The sequence below is a fragment of the Marmota monax genome, unplaced genomic scaffold (assembly GCF_021218885.2).
Source record: "Marmota monax isolate L192 unplaced genomic scaffold, Marmota_monax_Labrador192_F-V1.1 WCK01_AAM20220418_F8-fsc00069, whole genome shotgun sequence".
NCBI lineage: Eukaryota > Metazoa > Chordata > Mammalia > Rodentia > Sciuridae > Marmota > Marmota monax.
The window spans coordinates 8,278,022-8,290,625 of NW_026695243.1; the positions used below are offsets into that span (position 1 = coordinate 8,278,022).

A 12,604-nucleotide genomic window follows, 5' to 3' on the forward strand; every position below is an offset into this window, starting at 1 on the left:
AGAGGGCCATCCTGCCTCTAGTTTAATCATTCTAGCCCACTCTCCTGATACTGTTCCCAGACTGATTCTACCCATGTAAATCTGACAATGGGCTGAAAATTCTTCAGTGACTCCCCACTCTTGCCAGTTCAAGTCCAAATCCCTGAATTTGATTTACAAACGCTTCCTCATTTTAAATCTTCCTCCCAGTCTCATCACCTGCACTTTACCTCCTAACATTGAACATTCTAGCACAATTGAGCTAATTCTTTCGCCTGCTATATAATCTTATGCATCTTCCTCATGGGCCTTTCTTTTCTTCTTCTTCCTCACTCCTTTCTCTATTTGGTTCACTTCTGTTTCCCAACATGCTTCATCCTTGAGCTTTCTAGAAGTCTTCCCTAATTCCCTAGAGTAGGATGGGTGCTTCTCTCCTGTGCATTTACAACACTCTATACAAATCTATGCTGTAGGGGCTGGGGATGTGGCTCAAGCGGTAGCACGCTCGCCAGGCATGCGTGCTGCCCGGGTTCGATCCTCAGCACCACATACAAACAAAGATGTTGTGTCCACCGAAAACTAAAAAAATAAATAAATATTAAAATTCTCTCTCTTTCTCTCCCTCCCTCCCTCCCTCCCTCCTTCCCTCCATGTTTAAAAAAAAGAAAGAAGTAGAATTATAATGTATGTACAGATTTAATCGAAAATTGGTTACAAGTTTAAAGATAATATTTCTCACCATTAAACTCTACCAAATTAAAAAAAAATCTATGCTGTAGCATTTAGCATACTATGAAAATTGCTATTCATTTGCCTCACTCCTGGTCTATAATCTTCAAGAGCAGGAGCCATATCTTTATATACCCAGTACTCAGCCCTCTGCCTAGAATATAGGTGCCCCTAAAATGTGGGGCCAGAAATTAATGTAATGGCTAAGATTCCTTTCCTCTCCTTTTCCTGCACTGCCCTCTTTTTTCCTCTCCTGGGCTCAGCATTCTCTGTTCCCAGTGCTTTTTCTTTCTTTCTGTTTCCTGCCAGGCTCTCCATCCTGAGTTATTGATTGCTTCAGTGGCTTCAATATTTCCTTCTTGTGGAGAACTCATTGAGCAGAAAGTTCATGATCAGAAAACATCCATGCTATTTTCTGAAGAAGGGCCCTGAGTATGCACTGAGCTCTAGAGACATGATTGTACTAGGTGCCAGCCTTCCAAGTGACTGCTTTGCAAGACAGCAGTCCCCCTGCTGTGTTAGTTCTGGTAAGGTATTAATCTCATGATTTTATGTGATGTCTCTGAAGAGAGACTGGAGTATGAAAGATGAACAAATTAGATTCAAACCACCTTCAAGGTGTGACTTTGAACATATTACTTTACACAATCTGGTTCTTCAGTTTGAAAATTAAAATGATATTTACCTTACTTGGTTCAGGGAAGGATTGAGGTAATATAGATAAAGCCTCAAGTGCTATGGCTGTACATAGAGCAGGTGTTAACTAAGCAATATTAACTAAAAAAATGACTGAATTCAGAAGAACCACACTTGGAACAAATAGTTGTGAATGACTTCATGCCTAGAACCAGCCAGAGTTCCTAAAGAACTGCCTCCCCAACCTGAGTTTTGGGCAGTCTCTCCTCTCCTTCCCTTGCAAATGGCTGTCCCCTCCTGGCACTAAGAATAGAACCAGGTTAAGGACAGGATAGAGGGCTCTCTGAGGAGCTATCTGGGGATAGTGTGGGTATATAGTGTGGCACCACCCTGCTAACAAAGGGTGGTCCCTGTACTAGTAACATCAGTATCACCTGGGACCTTGTATGAAATGCAGACACTCAGGCTCCACTCCAGACCAATATCCCCACATGATTTGTATGGATGCTTATATTTAAGAAGTGTAGTACTAAAGGTTCAGAGATAGGCTCAACAGGACTGCAGGGATGTGGGCTATGCAAGTGTATCAGAACTGTCTAGAAGAGGTGAAGGCAGTATAAGTATGAAAGGGCTGGGTGTCTTTGGGAGAATATTGATTGTTGTTTCAAGTCCCCTTCCTGTGGATGCCTTGGACATGAAGTTGTACTTTCAAGCTACCCAGTCATTGTCACTACACCAGCCAGGGAGTGACAGGTGGACAGAGAAAGGCTCTCTTCCAACCCGAGACTGGAGAGACCCTCTAGCAAGGGCCCAGGAGCCATCTAGCCTAGCATATGAGTATTGTTTCCTTTGAGAGATGCATACTTAACAACAGTTAAAACATGCCTCAGACTTGGGCTAAGCACAAGGATCTCCCTTTCCCCTCTTTACCCCTGCCCCCAACCAGCTCACACCCAAACTACCTCTCTTCAGAGACTCAGGTGCTATGGCTAGAGTGTCCCCCAAAGTTCCATGTCTTAATGGCTTGGTCCCCAGTGTGCTATTAGGAGGTGAAGCCTTGTGGGAAATCATTAGGTCATTGAGGGCTTTCCCTTTAAGAGGTCATGAGTTGCTTCCTGGCCATGAGGTGAACAGTTTACTCTATCATGTGCTCCTTGCCATTGTCATCTAGTAACCCCATCAGAGGGCTAAAAGCAATGGGTCTGTCTGATTATAAACTAGAATCTATAAAACCATGAGTCAAAATAAATATTTTAACTTTTATTAATTAATTGCTTCAGGTATTTTGCTATAGTGATGGAAAGCTGACTAGCAAAGGGGTTCATAAACCTTTTTAAAGTTAACCTTTCCTTCCTTTCTCTGACCTTGTCCTTGCTGCTGCACTGAGCAGATCTACAGGCCTAAGCTTGGTTGGAGGCAGCAAGAGTTTGCTCCAGCAGAGTCACCACCTCTCTTAAGCATTTTAAGGACTCTGAATCTCTCTTTTCTTCTCAATAAAAATCCTTCCCAGCCATCCACCTGGGGCCTTTTCCCTCTTCTCCATTGTAAGGTTGTTTGAGCATCTCAGTAAAAAAGTAAAAGGCCCTGCTATGCCTGATACCTCAGAAATGGGTTGGACTAAATGCCCTGTGGTAGGGGAGAGATTACAGCAGCAGCAACTGAAGTCATAAGAGTAGAGTGCCGGCTATTATGAAGACAAACAACAATAAGTGTTGGTGAGGATGTGGGGGAAAAGGTACACTCATACATTGCTGGTGGGACTGCAAATTGGTGCAGCCAATATGGAAAGCAGTATGGAGATTCCTTGGAAATCTGGGAATGGATCCACCATTTGACCCAGCTATCCCTCTCCTCAGATATACCCAAAAGACTTAAAAACAGCATACTACAGGGACACAGCCACATCAATGTTTATAGCAGCACAATTCACAATAGCTAAACTGTGGAGCCAACCTAGATGCCCTTCAGTGGATGATGGATTAAAACAAAATGTGGCATATATACACAATGAAATTTTACTCAGCAATAAAAGATAATAAAATTATGGCATTTGTAGGTAAATGGGATTGGAAAAGATAATGCTAAGTGAAGTTAGCCAATCCCAAAAAACCAAATGCCGAATGTTTTCTCTGATATAAGGAGGCTAACTCATAGTGGGGTAGGGAGGGGGAGCATGTGAGGAATAGATGAATTCTAGATAGGGAAGAGGGGTGGGAGGGAAAGGGAGAGGGCAGGGGATTAGCAAGAATGGTGGAATGTGATAGACATCATTATCCAAAGTACATATATGAAGACACATTTTGGGTATCAACATACTGTATATACAAACAGAGATATAAAAATTGTGGTATATATGTGTAACAAGAATTGTAAAACATTCCACTGTCTTTTTTATTTTTAATCAATTAAAAAAAAAAGAGTAGAGTGCTGGACACAGTGGCTATAATCCCAGCGACTTGGGAGGTGGAGGCAGGAGGATCACAAGTTCAAAGCTAGCCTCAGCAACTTAGTGCTGCCCTAAGCAACTTAGCAAGACCCTGTCTCAAAATAAAAAATAAAAAGGACTAGTGGTTAAGCACTACTAGGTTCAATCCCTGGTATTAAAAAACAAAAAAAGGTAAAGCCTTAGCCACTGGGACCAAGCCTCACAATTGTTGCTTCAAACCCTCTCACAAAGTTCCCAGTGACCCCATAGCTGAGCCTCTGACTAAATCAGGCTCCTGCCCAGGCCTGACCCTCTGTGTTGGGAGTCACCCCAGCTCCAAAGATGGCACCCACGGTGCTTCTCTTCTGGTACTAACTTCCCCATGCCCCGAGACAGTGGCGGGAAGAGCTGCCCAGTGGTGAGCCTTGCTGACCCTCACAATCCTTACCCACCAATCAGAAAGTTCCCAATACCCTGCTCTGTTGAACCGCCCCCAGCTCTATAAATGTGCAAAGCTGTTCCTCAATAACCAGTACTTTCTCTGACTTCACAAGCCTTGTCCGGTCGTTCTTTCACTCTATACTAGGAGGAAACAATCCTCCATCACCATTTCTCCTCTGTGCTCCCACTACTCTTCACACATTTCTATTTTCCTTATTCCCCTTTCTGCCTTAAATAGGCTGAGTTTTATGCCTGACATCTCCACACCTGTAAAGTCTTCTTGGCAGAGGTATAGTTTAGTGGTAGGGCACTTGCCTGGCATATGCAAGGTGCCAGGTTCCATCCCAGCATGGAAAGAAGGAAGGTAGTTGGTCTTGGCAATAACCAGGGCTTGTTGATTTTCCCTTCCCAATGTATGCTTATCCTACCCCTTGACTCACTGAATATCAAATTTTTAAACAAATGCCAATTAACCAATGTTTAATTATTGGGATGACAAAAAGGGAAAAATAATAATACTTTGGCTCTTCTAATTCAGTTCTTCCCTGTTTTATAATAACTGTTTAATAATAAAAATTTGTTTTGTGTCAGAGATGTATTCAACAAGAGAAAGAACTCTTAATTTATTCAAACCTCCCCACATAACACTAACAAGTATTCAATAAATGTTTGTTGAAGGATTGGGGGGGGAAATAGGAGACTGCTCTGGGAAGAGAGCTAAACTTTAGAGCTGAAAATTGCCCTTCTGAGCAAAAAGTTGTCCCTACCATGTAGAATGGGGTCAGAGAGTAAAAACTGTATGAAAAGGAAAGCAAAGACAGGGGCAGGAAGTGCCACAGAGGTGAGAACCTGCAAGTCCATTGCCCATTGAAGACAAGTAGTTTCTTATTCTTTCAAGGCCAGAGGCAAGATATAAAAGATTTTGGCTCTGAGAATGTATCTCATAGATTCTGCTGGACTAAACTTTGTCTTCCTGGAAAAATCAAACAGCCCCCAAAATTAAAGAAATAGTGCACGCCAGGCTCAGTTCCTTGAGAAATTGAAGCTTAACAAAAATTATTAAGTGATATTTGGAGCCAACTTTCAGATGAGGATCCTACAGTCATTGTGGCCTAGACAAATGTCAGTATATGTTGGCGCTTCCCTGCTTTAGCTTTCTGCCATGTGAAGGGCTGACTAGTCTCAAGACCTTTCCAATCAAATGTTCCATATTGATTCCTGGACATTCTCTCTCCTCAGTGTCTGTACCTCTCTCCTTATCTTGAGGAACTGGAATCCATATCCTGGAAGAAAATGGAAAGATCCTCTGAATCTTGCTCCCTAAAGTTCTGTAGCCTTGAACACCTCTTTCCTTCTTCCTCTCTGGTCCCTGTCTAAGGAGTACCCCAAGTAGAAAGCCCCCAGAAATATATCCCCACATCCCCAGGCCCTTTCACTCTCTTGATCTTAGAACAATTTCCTCACTCCTATAAAAAGCCTCATCTCCAAATGTTTATGTAGACTGAACCTAAATGAAAAAAGAAGATGACTAAGAATGAACTGCCTGCTCACTGCCTACCCTCACACAACCTTCTCCTGCCTGGGTCATGCTGGGGGGGTGGTTATTTGTTTGTTCATTGTGGTAATATATATATAACATAAAATTTACCATTTAGGGCTGGGGTTGTGGCTCAGTGGTAGAGAGCTCACCTAGCATGCATGAGGCACTGGATTCGATCCTCAGCACCACATAAAGTAAAATACAGACATTCTGTTCACCTATAACTAAAAACAAATATTTTTAAAAATTAACATTTAAGCCATTGTTGGTCTGTTTTTAAAGAACTTTACTTCCATTCCTTTGTCCTTTAAATGAGATGATCTTTCCCTAAAGAATTTGTTGAGGTTTGGGGTTGTGGCTCAGCGGTAGAGCACTCACCTAGCATGTGTGAGGCCCTGGGTTCGATCCTCAGTACCACATAAAAATAAATTAAATAAAGGTATAAAAAATAGTTTAAAAAATAATTTGTTGAAATTATGTAGATGGAGGTGATGTGGAGCTCAGAGACTTATAGATCATAAAACTGTATGAGCTAACACTTGTGTGTAGCTGGCCCTAGTGTAAGGCAAGAGCCTCCTCAACATCTGGCTCAGGGGATGAGATTAACAGAGGGTTAAAAAAAAAAAGAAGTGTGTCATATTAGATTGGTAGAGAGAAGTAACGGGAGGGGAGGGGAGGGGAAGGGGGGATATGAAGGACAGTAGAATAAAATAGACACTAGTATGCTGTATGTATATACGTGACTGTATGACCAATGTGATTCTGCAACCTGTACACTCAGAATAATGAGAAATTATACCCCATTTGATTCAAATATATAATATGTCAAGATCATTGTACTGGCATGTGTAACTAATTAAAACAAATAAAAAAATAAAAGAGGGTTTATCTCCCAATGATAAACACCAGAAAGATGCCAAACGAGGCTTCCCACAAGGAACCAAGGCTTATCAGCATCTGGCTCTGATTTCCTGGGTCATGAAGTTTATCATCTGGGCCTTTGTGCACAGGGTTCTGCCAAATCATAGCTGCTACTGTGGATGTCCCTGAGTTTAGGAATTTGTCCTATCTTCCAAATGGTCACACTGTTTCCAGGTGAGTGGAAATGGGAATGGATAGCAGAGAATTGACCTGGGACAAGCACAGTTAGAATAAAAAGAAGAATAGTATTCTAAATCTTCTTTAAAACATACTTCTAACTTTATATTTTCATCATCTTTTTCTCTCCCTGTTTCTGAAGAGCTAGTCTAAAAACTAAACAACAGGTAAAAGAGTAAGACCTTCCACTTCAGCTTATTTAACTCCAGAGCCATTTTGGTTAATTCTCCCAGCTCAAGTCTGAAGGCAAGGAAGATACCTAGTGTGGTTTGCTTCCTGACTCTGCAATTTCAGCCATGGTTCCTACAGCTGATGTGCTGGCATAGGCAAGGACCAGCTAAAGCATGGTGTCCAGATACTCCTTCACTTAGAGCCCTCCCCAAGCTTCAGTGTGACAAAGCCTTCCCTCTTTTTGTTTTTTATTGGTGGCCTCAAGTCAGAAGTATTTTATCTGGCAGGTGATTCCCAGAGGAAATTCTGTTCTTTGAAAAAAAGATTCACTAGAGGATACCAGGTAAATTTGGCCTACAGCAGAACTCTCTTGGAAGATGATGGATAGACGTGATGGCCTGAAATTCCCTGGCATACAGTGAAAACTAAAATATTAAAAACTAGCTGTATTCTCAGTCATGATAGGGAGCATTATAAATTGAAACGGTCCTTTAGGAAAGCAGTTTGTAATATATATCAAGAATCTTAAAAACACTCATGCTTTTTGACTTAGTAATTCTATTTTTTTAATGAAATGTTCCTAAGTTTAAAAATATATGGATTTCAGTGTAGCATTATTTATTATCCTGAAAAAATACAAACAATTTGAATGTCAACCTGAATGATTACAAAGTTATTGTACACCCCCTTATGGAAATAGAGCTGTCAAACTGATAGTTATAAAAAACATTTCAGAGTATTGAGAAATAATTATATCCTGTTACTATGTTTTTTTAAATTCAGAATAGAAGATACAGTGTATTTTTCTTTAAATGTTCTATGAATATGTATTAGTCCATGCTCTCTGGTTTCAGTAACAAAATCCAACTGAAGTTAGTTTAAGCTAAACAGGAGAGTAGCCTCTAAGGACTCTAGAGATTCTTACAGTGTGTAATGGCAGCATGCAGTCAAGCCTTAGAAGGGCAGAGCAGATTCTGGAACCAGAATTTGCATCCTAGGGAGTACTTTCAGTATCTCCACTGGACATCAGCTTTATATTTATTTCCTCATCCACAGGCTTCTCTGTTGGGCAGAGTTGCATAGTCTTAAACTTTGTATCTCCTCTTAATCACATTTCCTAATATTGGGAAAGGCTGATTGGCTCTTCCCTGGGGCAGGACCACATATAATCAACATGGTTCTTCGAGGCCCACCCCTGTGACCAGGAGATGAAAGCCATGTGAACTCCCAGAGAAGAGAAACCCCAGCATGTTGCTAACTGTAGAACAAACAAAAGATTCTAATATACTAGAATGTTAACAGAGGTTGTCTGAAGGTGTGAAACTAAAAGTGATTTTTTAAAAAAAATTAGCATGTATTACTTTATAATAAAAAGTATATTAGGGCTGGGATTGTGGCTCAGCAGTAGAGCACTCTCCTAGCATGGGTGGGACCTGGGTTCTATCCTCAGCACCACATAAAATAAATAAATAAAATAAAGGCATTGTGTTGTGTCCATCTACACCTAAAAAATAAATATTAAAGAAAAAAAGTATATTAAACTTGCTATGGATGTCAGGAGCAGGGGCATACACCTGTAATCCCAGTGATTTGGGAGGCTAAAGCAGGAGGCTCTTAAGTTTGAGGTCAGCTTGGGCAGTTTAGTGAGACACTGTCTCAAAATCAGAAATAAAAAGGGCTGTAGTAGAGTAATAGAGCACCGTAGATTCCATTGCCAGTACCAAAAAACAAACAAAACAAAACCTGTCATGGTTGCATTTATTAGTAGGCCTGGAATCAGCAGCACCCTCCTACATTTTGGTTCTCCCAATGACAAACACCATAAAGATACTAAGGTTTGGTGATACTTGTTTGATAATGAATTCTATCCTAGGAGTTGTTTAAGGAGAAGGAAAATCCTCAGCTACTCACAGGATCAGCATGAGTTCCCAGACTCTAGCACTGGCATAGAATCTTCTTCCCCAACCCTTGTGTGTGTGCTTGTGTGTGTATGTGAATTTTACTTTATCCAAAATGCTCTGCAGAAATGTGGTATGTAGGGGTTGGGAATTTAGCTTAGTGGTAGAGTTCTTGCCTAGCATGTGTGAGGCCCTGTCTTCAATTCACAGCACCACAAAAAAAAAAGTGGTATATACAGAGAGCTATCTTTATTGAACCCAGAGGAAAGGAAGGAAGGGAGGGAAGAAGGAAGGAAGGAAAGAAGGAAGGAAGTAAGAAAATATGGTATATACAGAGTGCCTTCTTTATTGAACCCAGAGGTGCTTCACCACTGAACCACACACCCATCCCTTTTTTTTAAATTTTGAGATATAGTCTCACTAAGTTTGCTTAGGACCTCACTAAGTTGCTGAGTCTGGCCTCGAACTTGCAATCCTTCTGCCTCAGCCTCCCAAGTGGGTGGGATTACAGGTGTGCACCACCATGCTCAGGGAGAGTGCTTTCTTCTGCATTCTGCTAGCAGTAGTCCACAGATAGAAAGAAAGTGGACACATTCAATATGTTCACTTTATTTATTTGAATTCAGTCTTCTATTAAAGAAAAACCTAGAAGACTGGAAGATTTAGACTGATAAAAGGGGTCTCCCTGAGCAAGGATTCTCTGCCCTCACTCTCAAACTCAGGCTTCAAAAACTTTCTGTCCAGCTATTCTGTTTTTCTTCTCTATGTTAAGAGCCACTAACATTTGGAAAGATCTCCCTCAAATTCTACCTCATTAGAAGCCTTTGTCCTTTCCTATAAGTGGGACCCCTAAAAATATTTTTTCTTTATAGTAAGGAAGAGAAAGCATTTTACTCTTCCTGGGGTGATGGGAGAAGGAAAAGTGCCAAAAAGGTGACATCCAATCTGGACTTTGAAGAATGCTGGAGCTGACCCACCAGGTCCTGGTTCTAAAGTTGTCACCACCTTGTTCATGAAGAAGAGAAAGTCTTATATTGGCCCCAGCTGACTCCTATAAAAACTTGTAGGCAGGCAGTCTTATCAGCAATCACCACATTTCACTGGAGAAACTGTGACCTAGAGAGCAAAAGGGAGAATCATACTGTGTATCAAGGGAGATTTTGGGTCCAGAACCCAGATCAACAGATTCAGCCAGTTGCAAGGTTTGCCCAAGATTCTGAGAAGTATAAGCACCAGAATGTGGCAAGGGTCTGGACTCAGAAATTGGAAAGAGGCCTGAGAAGAGATCAACTTCCTGCAATCATCTGCCAGTCTCTCTCAACCATGCTCTTTGTCCTGTGCTTCTCAATCACTCAACTGCCGCTGGATGAGAGGAAGTCAGTGTGTTCCTCGTCTCTGGTACCAAACATCATGTTCACTTTCACCCATCTGTGGCCCCTAAAGATCTTAATATGTCCCAAAAGGATAGAAGTATAGAAGTCCTGGCCAATTGCCTCACACTGAAGACAGCACCTGGAGAATGGAAGATGATGAACAAAAGCAGGAGCTGCCCAACAATGGAATTCTGAAAGGACCAATGAGTGCCATTTGAGGTGTAACTTCAGTTCATACCACTGAGGAGAGTTGTGTGGCCAAATAGCTTTCATGTTAAGTGTAGATCAGAGACAGGTGGGAATGCCTTAAAGGCTGGATGAATAATCATTTGTAGGGAACTAGGAGGGGTCTAACAAATGCCTAGGCTGCTACCAAATATTCTTGGACAGGAGGTAAACTTTCTTTCCAGATGTGGGCACTCAATGAAGTACAGGTGTATTTGCTGGATATCCCTCTTAAATATATCTAAACATGCTGATTTCTATGCACTGCCAAGAGATGTCTTTGGGGAGTGGGATAGCTCTGAACTGGAAGACCACATTTCCAGGTAGTTTCTGAGCTGTTCTCTGGACAAATTGTAACAAAATTGGTCCTTGATGCCCTATCTTTCTGTGCCCACCTGACATTCTCCCTTGATAAGATCTCCCCTGATTTCCTGTTTTCTTATCAACTATATCCTTCCTGGCCCTGCCTCCTACTTCTTTTTTCCGCTTTTCTGTTGGTTCTGCTTCCTAATCATCCAGGGAGATTGAACTGACTACTGACATGACTGTGTTCCAAAGGTAGCTGTTTAGTGTCCTCCAATTCTGAAATGCCTTCCCAACTGCTCCTAAAATTAGAGAAAAAATCATATGTGTTCTGGGAAGAAAGATAATGTTTGAGCATTTTGCCTCTTCATATCTCACCCTAAATCCATTTCAGTTTCCAACTTCTTGAGAGTTAATGCTTGAAAATAAAGACAGAGGTTACCTTTCCCTGTGAGGAAACTAAAATTGGATCACATCTCTACCCTGAATCAATTATCCATACTCTGTCCACAGGACATAGTCAAGATTGTTCAGCACCATGGAGAGCGCCTTTCATTCTTGTGACTGGATCACCAATGAGTAAAAGATGAGGATTGTGGCTGAGAGTCAGCCATTATGATCTACCACTTCGGCCAGCCACCATGTGTCCCTCTTCTCCCAACTCCCAACTCCCTAGTATAGACCCTCTTCCTTTACCTAGTGAGCTTTAGGAATGAACTCTCTTAACTTTCCACTCACTTTTCTCCCTCCATGTTATCTGCATCTCCTACTCCTCACCCCCTTTCATTTCAGTAAGAAGCTTCCCTCCTCTGGTCCAAAGTTCTAGTTCCATCTGTTCTTGACTCCTCAAAGACCACACCCCATATGATATCTCCTTTTATACTCAGCTTCCTTTCCCTTAATATAGGACAACAGTCATGTATTCCCTAGCTCTAAAGAAATCCTATAACTCTGAAACTTCCTCTGACTGTCATCCATTCTTATTTCCTCCTTTTCCAGTGCAGCTTCTTGAAAGAATAGCCTGTGTTCACTGTCTCTACTTCCTTATATCATATGCCCTCTTAAGTATTCTGTAATCTAGGCTCTGTTCCTAAATCTGTGTTCATTGGGACTATCTGTGTCTCCCCGCCAACACACACTTTTTTTTTTCAAGTCCTGGGATCTAACCTAGGGCCTTGTGTATACTAGGCAAGCTCTCTACCACTAAGCCACATCCCCAGCTCCTCTATGACTTTCTCATTTCTAAATTTTGTCTTTATCTTATGGACCAGTCTGTCCTGTTTACCAGTGTTGATTTCTTCCACCTTGGCACTCTACAACTTCCCAGTTCTGTTCCTACATTTCATCTCTCTGCTTCTACCCAGTCTCCTTCTACTCATTCCCTAAGGTTATATGTTTTCCCAGGGCTCCATTCTTGATTCTTATATTTTTCACTCTGCCATTTTCTCTGGGAGGGCTTATACTCCTTGTGGCTTACATCATGACCAACTCACACCTCTTTCTTGAGTTCCTGAACCTCAAATCTTACTGACTAGTGATACCATCTGAGTATCCAAAAGATGCTTCAAAACTCAACATAGGGGCTGGGTTTGGTGGCTCAGTGGTAGAGTGCTTGCCTAGCATGTGTCAGGCACTGGGTTTCATTCTCAGTACCACATACAAATAAATAAAATAAAAGTCCATTGACAACTAAAAAATATTTTTTAAAAAACTCAACATAGTCCCAAATAAACTAATCTGGTTTCCCCTGGCAATGTAGCTATGCCTTCTCCTGCAATTTCTTATC

General features: G+C 41.5%; 1 protein-coding gene across 8 annotated transcripts in view; it reads left to right on the plus strand.

Moving 5' to 3' along the window:
* Nucleotides 1-12,604, plus strand: part of Fam219a (family with sequence similarity 219 member A) — a 57,688-nt gene that overhangs the window by 30,035 nt on the left and 15,049 nt on the right. The window lies entirely within an intron of this gene.